The sequence below is a fragment of the Podarcis cretensis genome (genome assembly GCF_951804945.1).
Source record: "Podarcis cretensis genome assembly, chromosome: 17".
NCBI lineage: Eukaryota > Metazoa > Chordata > Lepidosauria > Squamata > Lacertidae > Podarcis > Podarcis cretensis.
Genome location: NC_137187.1, coordinates 25,956,765 through 25,970,386, shown reverse-complemented (window position 1 = coordinate 25,970,386; position 13,622 = coordinate 25,956,765). Strand labels below are relative to the sequence as shown.

The window sequence follows — 13,622 nt, the reverse complement described above, 5'->3', positions numbered from 1 at the left end:
GTGGCGCTGTGGGTTAAACCACAGAGCCTAGGACTTGCTGATCAGAAGGTCGGCAGTTCGAATCCCCACAACGGGGTGCGCTCCCGTTGCTCGGTCCCTGCTTCTGCCAACCTAGCAGTTCGAAAGGATGTCAAAAGTGCAAGCAGAAACACCGTTTCTGTGCGCTGCTCTGGTTCACCAGAAGCGGCTTAGTCATGCTGGCCACATGACCCGGAAGCTGTATGCCGGCTCCCTCGGCCAGTAAAGCGAGATGAGCACCACAACCCAAGAGTTGTCCACGACTGGACCTAATGATCCCTTTACCTTTACCTAGGGTCCAAGGGTGCCAATAAAATATTAAGATAATATAATAATCGATCACAAGATGCAGTGTGCACACACAATTTGAATTTGAATTGTCATGCCCATCAACTTGGGGGGGGGGCAGCCCCTCAAATATTTTAATGGGGGGATGATGACGGGACCTCAGCCCCTAGGAGTTAGCTCCTCTGCTAGGATCTCTCTCTCTCTCTCTCTCTCTCTCTCTCTCTCTCTCTCTCTCTCTCCATTTCAGTTTTAGCTGCCTCAGAAGTACAGTTTCCCAAGATTCCTAGCTGCTGCTTGTTCAGGCAGGTCTGTGGCTTGCGCTGCATATTAATTCCTGTCCAACACGGGAATTCGATTTGTACTGTACATTTCATTTCTTCACAGATTTAGATTTATTTCATGTTCTCTGCTTTTAATTAACTCTCTGGCACAGCTGCTGGACAGGATATAAAAACTCATTGCTCTCCCTGTGTTATGAGCATACCACCAATCATTTACCACTTAGATGGTGGTACAAGAGCTATCAGTTTCTATGGCAACCACAACCGTGGTGATTGATTCCATGCCAGTGTGGCATCACCACAGGGAGTGAAGGCTCTGGTTTGTGTGTGCGTGTTTGTGTGTTTTGTGCACTTGCAACATCCATCTAATTAAAATGGGATTAGAGAATCATCCTACTATATGTTCAACAACTGAACTGCAATCCATTTATGTAAATGTTGTCACTATTAAACACAGTAGTCAGAGCATCGACAAAGAAATAGTTACATTGCTTTGGGGCATTTTATTTTATTTTGTAAACGGGAAGGAAGGTTACAAGGATTGGGGATTGCTCCCGGAATTATTATTATTATGGCTAAGCATGCCTACTTCTTTTATTTTTATCTGGGTAGCCTTTGACTGACGCTAGCGCTTTATGCACAGAATATCTCACTTCCAAATCTGAATAGGGAACGCAGGAAGGAAAGATGGCAGGGATGTTATAGCTTGGATGGTGCTGCGATGTCTAATAACCTGGGGATAAAAATAATAATAATAGCAAAAAAAATTTAAAAAGCAGCAATGCAATGCGAATGATGCCCGACTCCTGAAATTGGTTAATTAATTTTAGCGTGCATGAATTATTTATTTGTCAAAAGCCTTTTTTTAATTCATATGATTGATTTTTCTTAACAGTGGCCTCCCCTGAGAGGATGGTAACTAACCCCTGCACTTTCATCCCCCCCGCTCCCTGTCTTTTCATAGAGCCTTCTTCAAGCCTTCTAAAAGTTACTTGGAATTTTTTTGTGCGAAAGCCTTACAAATCAGGTAAGATGACAGATACGCAGGATGCAAGGAGGGCTCCGGATGAAAAGAGAAGCTCAGGGATTTTGTTAAAGGCTAAAAAGAGAAACCTGATTCTATGGAGGATTGCTAGATATAAATGCAAAGCGGGGGGAGAAAAGGTGGCAAAGGAAGAGAAGGGGACACAGGGCGATGGATCTGGCAGGAGTCCTAACCCCCCTCTTTTCTGTATTACTCTTTCTTCTGCAGAGCGCTGACAAAATAATCTGTTAGCATGAAAAAGACAGTTAGCACTACCTAATAGTCTCATATCTGGGTGCATTTATTTTTTTTTTATTTTTTTTTTGCTACGGCACTCTCGGTTGTAAAACTTAAAGCCATTTTATAAATTATAGATGAACCTAATGACCCTTGGGATGTTATGTAAAAACACCATTAATATTTGTCATATGACCGGTTTAGAAAATAACAATATTGCTTGCTGGAGGCAAAAAAAGAAGAAGAAGATGAAGGAGAAAGAGAAAATAAAATATAATAAAAAGAGGAACGTCAGACCACATACAAAGGGCAGAAACGAGGAGATGCCGCCGGCAGGATTGCGACTTGAGTCACCTGGTTCTGGGCAACATGGTGATGGCTCCTGAAAGGACCTGCACATAAATGTAATCCTGTAGACATAGTCTGCAAGGAGGAGGTTCTGCCATATAACTGTTGGTGCCAAGCATGGCAGCCTGCACAGAGCATGAGTTCTGAGAATTCAAGGCCTAAGGTTGGCTGCAGACAAGCCTATATTATATACTGACTACCTTGAATTGGTTTATGTGGGCACTGCTTCCCCATAACAAAAATAAACAAGTGGGCACTGCATCCCCATAACAAGTTGCCCTCCACACACACCGTATTTTTCCATGTATAAGACGCCCCCATGTATAAGATGACCCCTATTTTTTGAGTCCCAAATTAAAAAAATAATTAATTGCAACATTCTGTGTATGACGACCCCCGATTTTAAACTTAAAAAAATTTTTTTGGGGGGGAAACATAGTCCTATACACGGAAAAATACAGTGTGTGTGTGTGTGTAATTAAATTTTCTGTTTTACAATTTAAAGTACTCATTTTTGCATCCTTAAGATATCAATGGCTTCCCTTCTCTTTCGACGATCCATTTTGCATATCATAAATCTCTGCATATTTTATGAAAACTATACCATTCAGTAATCCATTATTACATCCATCAGAACTTATTTACACTGTTGAATTTATCTTAATGCTGCCAGCATTTTCAGCTGTACACAGTTATTTCCCATATATTCGATAAACGTTTTCCAATCTTCTCTAAACGTATGCATTTCTTGTTCTCTTATACTATATGTTAAGTCTGCAAGCTGTGCATATTCTGTCAACTAAAGTTGCCATTCTTTTTTGGTTGGGACCTCGCTCGTTTTCCATTTTTAGGCTAACAAAACACAGGCTGCAGTAGTGGAATACATAAATAACATATTTTTGACACCTTGGAATACAAATTGTCCTCCTGAGGTAACAAATAAATTGAGGATTAATAAGCCATTGCCAAGCTATCTAAATTTAGGTTTGTGGTGGTATGGTCAAAGGAGGATTGCTCCAGACTATATATTTACCCCGTGTACCACATCAGCAGAAGTACCATGCAATGACTTCTGTTTGCGCAATGGTCCTCTCCACCCCACACATAATACTACGACGACGACGACTACTACTACTAATAATAATAATTTATTTATACCCCAGCCACTCTGGGCAGCTCCCAACAGAATATTAAAAACACAACAAAACACCAAACATTAAAAACTACCCTAAACAGGGTTGCCTTCAGATGTCTTTTAAAAATAAGATAGTTGCTTATTTCCTTGACATCTGGTGGGAGGACGTTCCACAGGGCGGGCGCCACAACTGAGAAGGCCCTCTGCCTGGTTCCCTGTAACTTCACTTCTCACAGTGATGGAATCACCAGAAGGCCCTTGGAGCAGGACCTCTGTATCCGGTCTGGACGATGGGGGTGGAGATGCTCCTTCAGGTATACTGGGCCAAGGCCGTTTAGGGCTTTAAAAGTCAACACCAACACTTTGAATTGTGCTTGGAAACATACTAGGAGCTAATGTAGGTCTTTCAGGACCGGTGTTCTATGGTCTTGGCGGCTGCTCCCAGTCACCAGTCAAGCTGCCGCATTCTGGATTACTTGGGATACTTAGAACAGCACCTAGGGGAGGGTGATCGTTCCATCTGGCAAGCCAAAATGCTTTATCAGATGGAGCATTCGTAATAACATGACACTGTTTTGTGGTATTGTGGGGTCAGGTCTCGGGTGTGGAGCTCACACAACCTGAGGTGGAGCCCAGGAATAAAAGGGCAGGACCCTGTGAAGAAACGTTATAAATCCAGGATGCATAGTTCTTTCTCGACTTGCAAGTTCCTTGCCACCAAGCAGTACCTCCGTACGAAGTCCCAGACTCACAGAGACCAACCAAACACAATCCATACTGTGTCACCGGCATAGAGGAAGAACTCAAAGCACAGGCATCAAGCTAGGGCACCCAACCGCAGTTGCATCTTAAGTTGCATGCATAATATCTGCTTAGCATATTTTTAAGGACTTAAGCATCTAAAAGTCGTTCTGGGAAGCCATTTACCTTTGTTACAGATGAGAAACTTGGAAGCCGAGAGTCTAAAAGATAAACAGTGAATCCATGGAGAGAATGGGGGGGGGGGGGGAGCCATGCAAAACATTAAGTTCAGGAAAATGAGGAAACTTATAGCCAACTAATTAAGCTTCTATGAAGCATTTGCACTCTCCTGCTTTTACACATACATACAACTGTCTCATATATGCCCATCAAGCCTCTTTCTCTCACTTAGGATCTGATTGCTACATACCCTCCAACATTTCTACCATGAAAATAGGGATAATAATAATAATAATAATAATAATAATAATAATAATAATAATATTTATATCCCGCACATCTGACTCGGTTGCCCCAGCCACCTTAGGCAGCTTCCAACATATATAAAAACATAATAAAACATTAAACATTAAAAACTTCCCTCTACAGAGCTGCCTTCAGATGTCTTCTAAAGGTTGCATAGTTACTTATCTCTTTGGCTCGGGGATCACATAACTCCATTTCTGGCCCCCTGGTCTGCCTACACCAGTATGCATTTGCATGCTATTCATGCACACCCAAAGAAGGGTTATTGTTGTTTTAATTGCTGGGAAACCACACTGGAGAGAGCACTGACATTTGCTCACCTCCGGAGGCAAAACTGGCTGGGGTTAGAGTTTTTCAAGAACCATAATATCGCACACATAATCGAAGACAGAACCAAAATTACAATTAATTATTAAAACTGCGACAAACGGTTTGTAACATTCAGAGAACCAGACGAAGAGTGAGGAAGAAAAGGCCCCATGGAAAAAGGGAGAAGGTTTGGTGATATTCTAGCCATGGATTGGAAGCTACAGCTCTCAGTGAGCAAACTCTCCGGCTAACACTCTCTCCACCCTGGGGTGGAATTTTGGGAGCACTAAGAAGGTTGTTCAGTTTGCACAATAATTTCTCCCTTGCTTTCTTCTCTTTCCTCCCCGCATGCTGTCACCCAACCTTCTAGAGTGGATTTGGGGGAGACACATTCAAGGAGGCTGGAGAGCATATATTGTTTAATAATATCCTCCTTAACTTGTGCTAGCAAGTTCTATAACTTAGCAGAGTTCTAACATTCCCCTTCTAAATACACAGCAGTTAGCTTGTTGCAGGCTAGTTTAAGCCTCTCAATATAGATTCCTGGTAATTCCCTTATATCCCTTATATTACCAGATTCCTGGTAATTCCCTTATATAAAGAACACTGCATCAAGCATGTTATCTCACAATCCCCAGGGCATTTTGCTATCACTTATCACAAATATATATATATATATATATATATATATATATATATATCTCCAGTTTTGGGGAAAACTAGGTTTGTTGCACAAGAGCCCCGAGTCCCCTTGAATTGCACAATCTGAATTTGCCGGTTAATTGCTGAACGATTTGGAAGTGCGGAAAGAAGCGATGCATTCATGCAAGGTAGTTGTTAGAAGGTTGCCTTGAAAGAGCAATCCTGTTTCCACAATCCACAGAAGAAAACTATGCCATATTTACAGATGAAATGCAATCATTACAATGGAGAGTTAAGAGGCGTAGTTTTGTTGTGTTTCCCTAACACAATCTCAACTATGGAACGACTGCCAACATCTCTTCTGTGGAGCTATATAAAAGTTACATTTTTTAAAAAAAAAACCATGGGAGGATATGCAGAACATACTGAATGAGCTGCTGAAATCAAATGCAAATCCTCCAGTGACTTGAGGAAGGATGGTTCTGTTGGATATTTCTCTTGAATCCGATTCAACTTTTTCTCAAAAGCAGAAACATTTCTGCATATTGCATTTACCTTGTGCAATTGAATGTATTATCTGGCAACAGAAAAATGAAAAACTCCCAGGGGGTCACAAATAGATTTTCAGCTGCTTTGCTATTCACCACCATGGAAGAACTGTCCTGTGGTCCAGGAAATAATGATGCTTTTATTTGGAATTTTAAAACACCAGGATCTTATGAATGATTTGGGGTAGATTGTTAACTCTATTTCCTAGCGCCTCATCTTTGCCTCCAGAGCTACTAGCTGTAATCTTGCTCTCAGGCTATTAAAGTCCTGTTGACCAAGGTGCGTGTGTGCAAGACTCAATCTTGCCATTTTAACAAGTCTTCTTAATCAATCTGCATGTGGACCTCCTATAGTTGCAGTACAAGGCAAGGAAGATACCAATCATTGCCGGATTTAGGAGGACACCCTAAACCAGCCTCCAACCTCCTTCTCCTCCTCCTCCTCTTCCTCCTCCTCCTCCTCCTCTCCTCCTCCTCCTCCTCCTCCTCCTCCTTGTTACCCACCCTCCACCCTAAGATCCCAGGGTGGGTTACAGCATTAAAACACATTGCAACACAACATTGAAAACAGTTTAAAGCAACTTACAATTACAAAAACTAGGAGTGAGGTTATTACCTGTATACCTGAAGGGGTGTCTCCATCCCCATCGTTCAGCCCAGACACTGAGGTTCTCCTCCGAGGGCCTTCTGGAGGTTCCCTCCCTGCGATAAGTGAAGTTACAGGGAACCAGGCAGAGGGCCTTCTTGGTAGTGGTGCCTGTCCTGTGGAACGCCCTTCCATCAGATGTCCAAGAAACAAACAACTATCTGACTTTTAGAAGACATCTGAAGGCAGATCTGTTTAGGGAAGTTTTCAATGTTTGATGTTTTATCGTGTTTTTAGTATTCTGTTGGGAGCCACCCAGAGTGGCTGGGGAAACCCAGCCAGATGGGAAGGGTATAAATAAATTATTATTATTATTATTATTATTATTATTATTATTATTATTATTACCCTTTTACTAGTATTTATACCAGATCACTCAACGATTGCTACGGTGTCTTTTCTTCTAGCAGATCAAGTTAACCAGGTGGCAGCAAAAACTGAACTTTTTTTTAGCAGGGGCAGTTAGAATAAGATCTATGATTTGATTAACTTTCTAACATTGTTCATTTAAAAAAAAAATCAAAAGAAAGCCTATTGGTTCACACGTCTTATCTGTGGCTAGGTATCAGTTCTGTCCTTTGTACTGATGCAAACCTCTAGAACGTATTTTGTATAGCTAAGCATGTTATGATGTTATGTTATGTTACTATGGCTAGTGGATAATGGAAATATAGATTCTTTGTCTAACATGGCGGGTCCTAAAAAAATATACACCTCAAGTTTCAAAAGCCAGGGCAAAATGGTGTGTCGTCAGCTGTATTATGAAGGTTTTGGATGCAACTTAGGGGCTGCCACAGAGAATGTCCTCTTCCAGGCTACACACTTGAGCTTTTGAAGGAGTGGTCTGCCTCTGCCAATCCTAGCACCCATGATGGTCTTTTGGGGAAAGGTTTAAACAAAAAAATGAAATGGCCTCTCAACAAAAACCTTTCAAGTTTGTGTTTAAAGAAAGTACAGTCATACATTTGTTCTCGAATGCCTTGGTAGTCATGCAGCACATTTTGGCTCCTGAACACCAAAACATGGAAGTAAGTGTTCCGGTTTTCAAACATTCTTTGGAAGCTGAATGCCCAACACGGATTCCACGGCTTCCAATTGAGTGCAAGAATCTCCTGCAGCCAATCGGAAGCCGTGCCTTGGTTTTTGAATGGTTCCAGGAGTCCAACGGACTTCCTGGAATGGATTACGTATGACAACCAAGGCACCACTGTATAGCAAATTGGTATCATTGATGAAGGAAGAAGAAGAAGAAGAGTTTGGATTTGATATCCCGCTTTATCACTACTTGGAGTCTCAAAGCGGCCAACATTCTCCTTTCCCTTCCTCCCCCACAACCAACACTCTGTGAGGTGAGTGGGGCTGAGAGACTTCAGAGAAGTGTGACTAGCCCAAGGTCACTCAGCAGCTGCATGTGGAAGAGCGGGGAAGTGAACTCTGTTCACCAGATTATGAGTCTACAGCTCTTAACCACTACACCACACTGGCTCCCTCCACCTTGCGCCCCATAATTTCAAAGCCTACAGTTTCAAACAATTTATATTTGGGTTGAATACCACCACGTCCTATGACAGGATTCCCCAATCTAGTGCCTTCCTATTTTCTTCCTTTTGCTACAATTCTCCTCAACTCAACAGTTGGCTATGCAGTCTGCGGCTGATGAAAGATGTATCTTGAGGTTCAGAGATTTGAGAAGGTGTGTTGTGTGCCATCTGCTCTTCTGATGTTTACATTCTCCCAAAGAATGGCACAGGATTGCAGCTGTACTAGATTTGTTTCCTGGGTAAGTTGTGGAGCTTTAGATATTGTGTTTTATTGATTTGTTGCAACTCACCTTGGAAGGGGATACACGCTAAAAGGCAGGCTAGGAAGGAATCAAATGATTATGCTTATGCTAACAAGGTAGAAATTGGTTCTATCCAGTGCTTTTTTTCTGGGGGGTACCCAGGGGTGCGCATACCCCTAAACATTTTGTGAATCTAAGTTTGGCCTCATTGAGGGGCAGTATTTCAATATGAGTCGGAAAATGAGAGTACCCCAAACATTTTTAAAGAAAAAAAGCACTGGCTCTATCTATGTCTAGAGTGACAGAATCACATTCTCCTAAATTCTTGGCAGCACCCAATTTTGTGGTCATTCCTTTGGAGCACCAAAAATAGCCATAAGTAAGGTGATGATAAATCACCGGGTTTTGGTAAAAGTGATTTCTTCTATAGAGACTAAGCAACTGTCTTTTTCTCAGATCTCTAAGAGGTTACGAGACTTAGTTTCAGAGCTTCAATTTTGCCATGAGTCAGATCAGCAACTGGGTGCATATTTGCACGAATGCTTGCTTCTATTGTCTGCATTTGTTGTATAAAAAGCAAATTTTGTTTTGCTTTGCAGGTGCTTCCAGTGTGGGATGCCTTCTTTGGACATGCTTTCAGTGGAACGTTCTATTATTTTCATCATGCCAGCCATCGAAAATCTTGCCTCTGTGGAACGCTTGGACCAGATTCCCTTCAAAAAGTTTCCAGTGCCATCCCATGCAAATGTAGGACTCTTGGCACAGTGCAATTAGATGAGTTAGATAATGCTGGAGCAGCCTTTAACATTCCTCTGATTTTCGTGTCTCTGCCTAGTGTGAAACTGAATGCAATTCCTCCTTTCCAAACGACCGAGAAACAGGTCAAGCAGATGAAAGTGCCTAGTGTCTACATGGATCGAGTGGGGAGGGGGGGAGAGGGAAGGAGTTTGCTTGCCTGAGTCACTCATTAAATGTGTATGCATAACAAACAATGTTAGCAGATAGAAAATTCTATTGGTGAACAGTTGAACACCATTCATGATGAATAATTTAATCGCCTCTATTTATCACAAAGGAAATCAGGCACACACTGCATGAGGACAGGCCTCCTGTCACACACTGTTAGGTTTCGAGCTCTCTCCAAACAGCAAAGTAATAACTTTCAATGGTGTATGTTGAAAAATTGAAAGCAAAACATTCGCTCTTCCCCCTCCGCCCCACTTTGTACTCCCCTTTGCTTTCAGGCAATTGACCTGGGTGTAAACAGCACTGAACTGACAGTCTTGCATAGGAAATAAGTTTGCGCAGAAGAGCAACAGCCTCCTGCCGTCACATCACTGCGCACCAACTGTTTCTTGAAGACACTACATGAATAGTTAGTTCAGCCTCTCCACTAATTTGGTCCATAGCCTTTGGGCTTGTACATGAACTTACCGTTTTCACCTCACCAGAAACCATATGCCATCCTTAGACTGCTTGTGTCTGACTACCTCCGGCTTGCAGCTAAGATTTGGAGGGTTCCTTCCTGTTTTGTTTTGTGTTGATGCTCTCATGGACTGGATGCATAGAGCTTCCTTGCAACCCAGAAGTGGATGCATTGCAACCGAGGAAGAGGAACAATGGAGAAATATTCTGGCCAAGATCCAAAGATTCATTTGACATGTCTGTGTGCCCAAGGGCTCCGTGGAATGGTGTTCCTTGTACAGCGATCCTCTCTAATCCCCACTTCCTCATGCTAGAAGACTTTTGGACCAGAGGGAAGTTGTGGAAGCAGGCTTCATGCAGTGGTTCGAATCATGATAAGATGCTTCCAACACCACCCAGTATTTTGAAATTCGATTAATTTACTAATATTTTATATTTCCTTATTGAAAGATAAAAAGTGTGTAGGTGCACAGGAAAAAGTAATATGTGAAAAGAGGAAAAGAAAAAGAGAAAGAAAAAAGAATACACACACACACACAACTTATAAATATCACAAGATTGTTCTTGTCGTTAACCTAGTGTCGTTAACCTAGAGCGGTAGACTCGTAATCTGGTGAACCGGGTTCGCATCTTCGCTCCTCCACATGCAGCTGCTGGGTGACCTTGGGCTAGTCATACTTCTCTGAAGTCTCTCAGCCTCACTCACCTCACAGAGTGTTTGTTGTGGGAGAGGAAGGGAAAGGAGAATGTTAACCGCTTTGAGACTCCTTAGGGTAGTGATAAAGTGGGATATCAAATCCAAACTCTTCTTCTTCTAATTTAATACAGTGTTTATAGAAATGAATGCCAAATATAATTAAATTTGTCTATGCCAAGTCTATGTTTGTACGCAATTTGTTCTAAAGTCAGGTCTTGGTATCAAAATATGACATTCAAATCCCAGGTTGGGTATCAGGTCAGGTTTGTGCTGATTGGCTGCATGGCTGAATGACAACATAAAGATGCTGAATTCTGTTGCAAGTCCCATCAAATAACATCTTGTGCTGCATGCCTGAAACCATCAAATGGCATGTCATGGGTTAAATATTGTAACCCGCTGAACCGCTACATGACATTCAATGGGGTGCTCCAAGATGTTGCAGAACTCCAACTCCCAATAGCCCCCGGCAGCATGACCACTTGTCAGGTTCACTGACCAGCATGCCCAGTGGTTAGTCTCCCCCCACCCCTGTCATACATTACCAAATACTGACTGCAGTTGCATGGCAGCTGCCAGATTCCTTGAAATTTTGTTTGCTACTGCATGTCCAGTGTCAGATATTGTTGACCGTTGACAGCTGCTTATCACATACTGAACGCTGCTTCATGTCGGATGTCAATTATTGTCAACATATAAATACTACTGAAAACATATATACTTGTTTGATACTGGTAAATGTTGACAGTTATATGCCAGATATTGTCAAATATAGACTGCAGCTGCTTGTCTGCTGTCAAGCATTGTCAAATACTGACTGCAGCTGTGCGTCAGCTGTCAGATACTGTCAAAAGTTGACACCTGTAAAATCTTTGGATGTCAAATGGTGAGTTTAAGTAGGAAAAGTTTCTGGGTGTTGTTTTTTTTTTAAAAAAGGAAAACTGTGTTGCTCTTAAGACTGCGAGGGTCTCCGTTATGTTGTTTTTAAGCCTGTGATTCCATATAAATAAATATTTATTATTATTAGCCTGACTCCCTCCTTTGGCAGTCTTCACAGATGGTTGTCATCAATTTGATTTGAATTAATTTTATAATTAAATGATTTTAGAATGTTGTATTATTTTATTGTTGTTAGCCGCCCTGAGCCCGGCTTCGGCTGGGGAGGGCAGGATATAAATAAAATTTTATTATTATTATTATTATATATTCTAAGCTATATTCGCAAACTAGAAATTGATAAACCAGTGGGCTCAGTAGTAACCTGTCCAATGAGCATGTGGCCACATTATGACATAGGCCATAGAATGAGCATGTGACCATATAACAGCACATGGCATTCTGGGAAGGGTTGCAATGTAAGCCTTTGAAAGCCAGTGAGAACAAGGAAGATGTTGGGGATAATTCAGACAGAAATTCCCAGGTGCCAAAAAAGGTTATTTATTATGCCACTACTGCGGCCCGTGTTTTGTTAGCCCCAAAACGGAAAACGAGCGAGGTCCCAACCAAAGAAGAATGGCAGCTTAAGCTGATGGAATATGCGCAGCTTGCAGACTTAACATACAGAACAAGAGAACAGGAAGAACATACGTTTAAAGAAGATTGGAAAATGTTTATTGATTAGATAAATAATTAGATGCAATGTAAAAAAAGCTAAGAAATTGGAAACTTGAGGGGGCAGGGGGAAGTCAATTAAGTTCAATGGGGATATGTTACATTATTGAAAATTGTTTTATTGAGAAAATACATTTTTTAAAAAAAAAAAGTAAAATGTTTATTGAATATATGGGGGGAAATTGTGTACACTTGAAAATGCTGGCAGCAGTCAATTTTTTATTTTATTTTTTTGTTTATAGTGACTTTGCAAGCTTCTATTAGTATGGCTCCATCTGAAGAAGAATGTGGTAGTTACCTCAGTACACTGAAGTTGGATAGAAACGACAGGGGGAGCCAACCTTGCTATTCCTGCAACCAGTTTTTACAAGTTTTAGCTATATAAGTTAAATAATTTTAACTGATATTCATATTGTATTTTAATATTGTTAAGCCCTTATGGTGAAAGATGGGCAAGAAATTTGAATAATAAGAATAAAAGCTAATACAAAATAATTACCACCTGCTTGTTAGATGCCCAGTTACTTATACTATTGTATATTTAACAACCAACAGTAATTGCATAGGCTTTCTTTAATTACATACTTGTTGAACGGGACCTCAATGCTATACCACTATCACTATATAAAAAAGTAGAAAGTCCAACCACATAATCATTCAGTTCAGTCTAGCAAGTATTCAGTTTTCTCTATGCACTGTTAACCAGCCAAAGCCCTGGCCTGCCGCTGTTTCCCTTGCTTTGAATAAGGACTGGAGGAAAAAAAATGACCCCCATTGAATTATTTGTCTCACAGCATATTTATTTTCAGAAACATAATTTAAGGACCCCAAAGGTTTCCCCCTCACAGACTGGCTTACACGGGCAATTCATGTTGAAAAGAAGGTAAACCTGTGATGAAACTCATACCTTCTACCTTTACATGGGTGATGGAAATAATTACCTCTAGACATATCATTGCGCTGAGCTCAGCTGGCATGCAGAGATTGCCAGGTGTGGACTGTGATAGCAAATATGCCTCCTTATTATATGTCAGAGGCATCCAAGAAACACTAAAATATCTCCCTGAAATGCAACAGGGGGCACAAATTTAAAGATACCACTTAATTCTTTTGACTGCGGCCTGTGTTTTAAGATGATTTCCCCACCACCCTTTTAATCACTTGGGACCAGGAAGTGAATGTGGTAATAAAGAACGAAGGATGGAGCAGCAGAAATAAAATACTGTAGTCTTGTGAAGTCATTTTTCCTTTCCTAGTACAATTTTCTCCTTTCCAGTCTCCTTCCTGGTTTAAATTGAAAAGCATATGAAGTGCTTGCAAAAGTCAAAGCTTGAAAGGCACCAACAGCAGAAGTTGGTCTGCTTCTATTAAGGACGACGAGTCATGTCCTGGCAGTGTCACGG

General features: G+C 41.2%; 1 long non-coding RNA gene across 1 annotated transcript; it reads left to right on the top strand.

Annotated features, from left to right (window-relative positions):
• The first annotated feature begins 11,946 nt into the window (after positions 1-11,946).
• LOC307206612 lies at positions 11,947-12,715 on the top strand. Its single transcript, XR_013834416.1, has 2 exons — positions 11,947-12,028; positions 12,462-12,715. It is a non-coding gene; the product is annotated as an uncharacterized lncRNA (long non-coding RNA).
• The last annotated feature ends 907 nt before the right edge of the window (positions 12,716-13,622 follow it).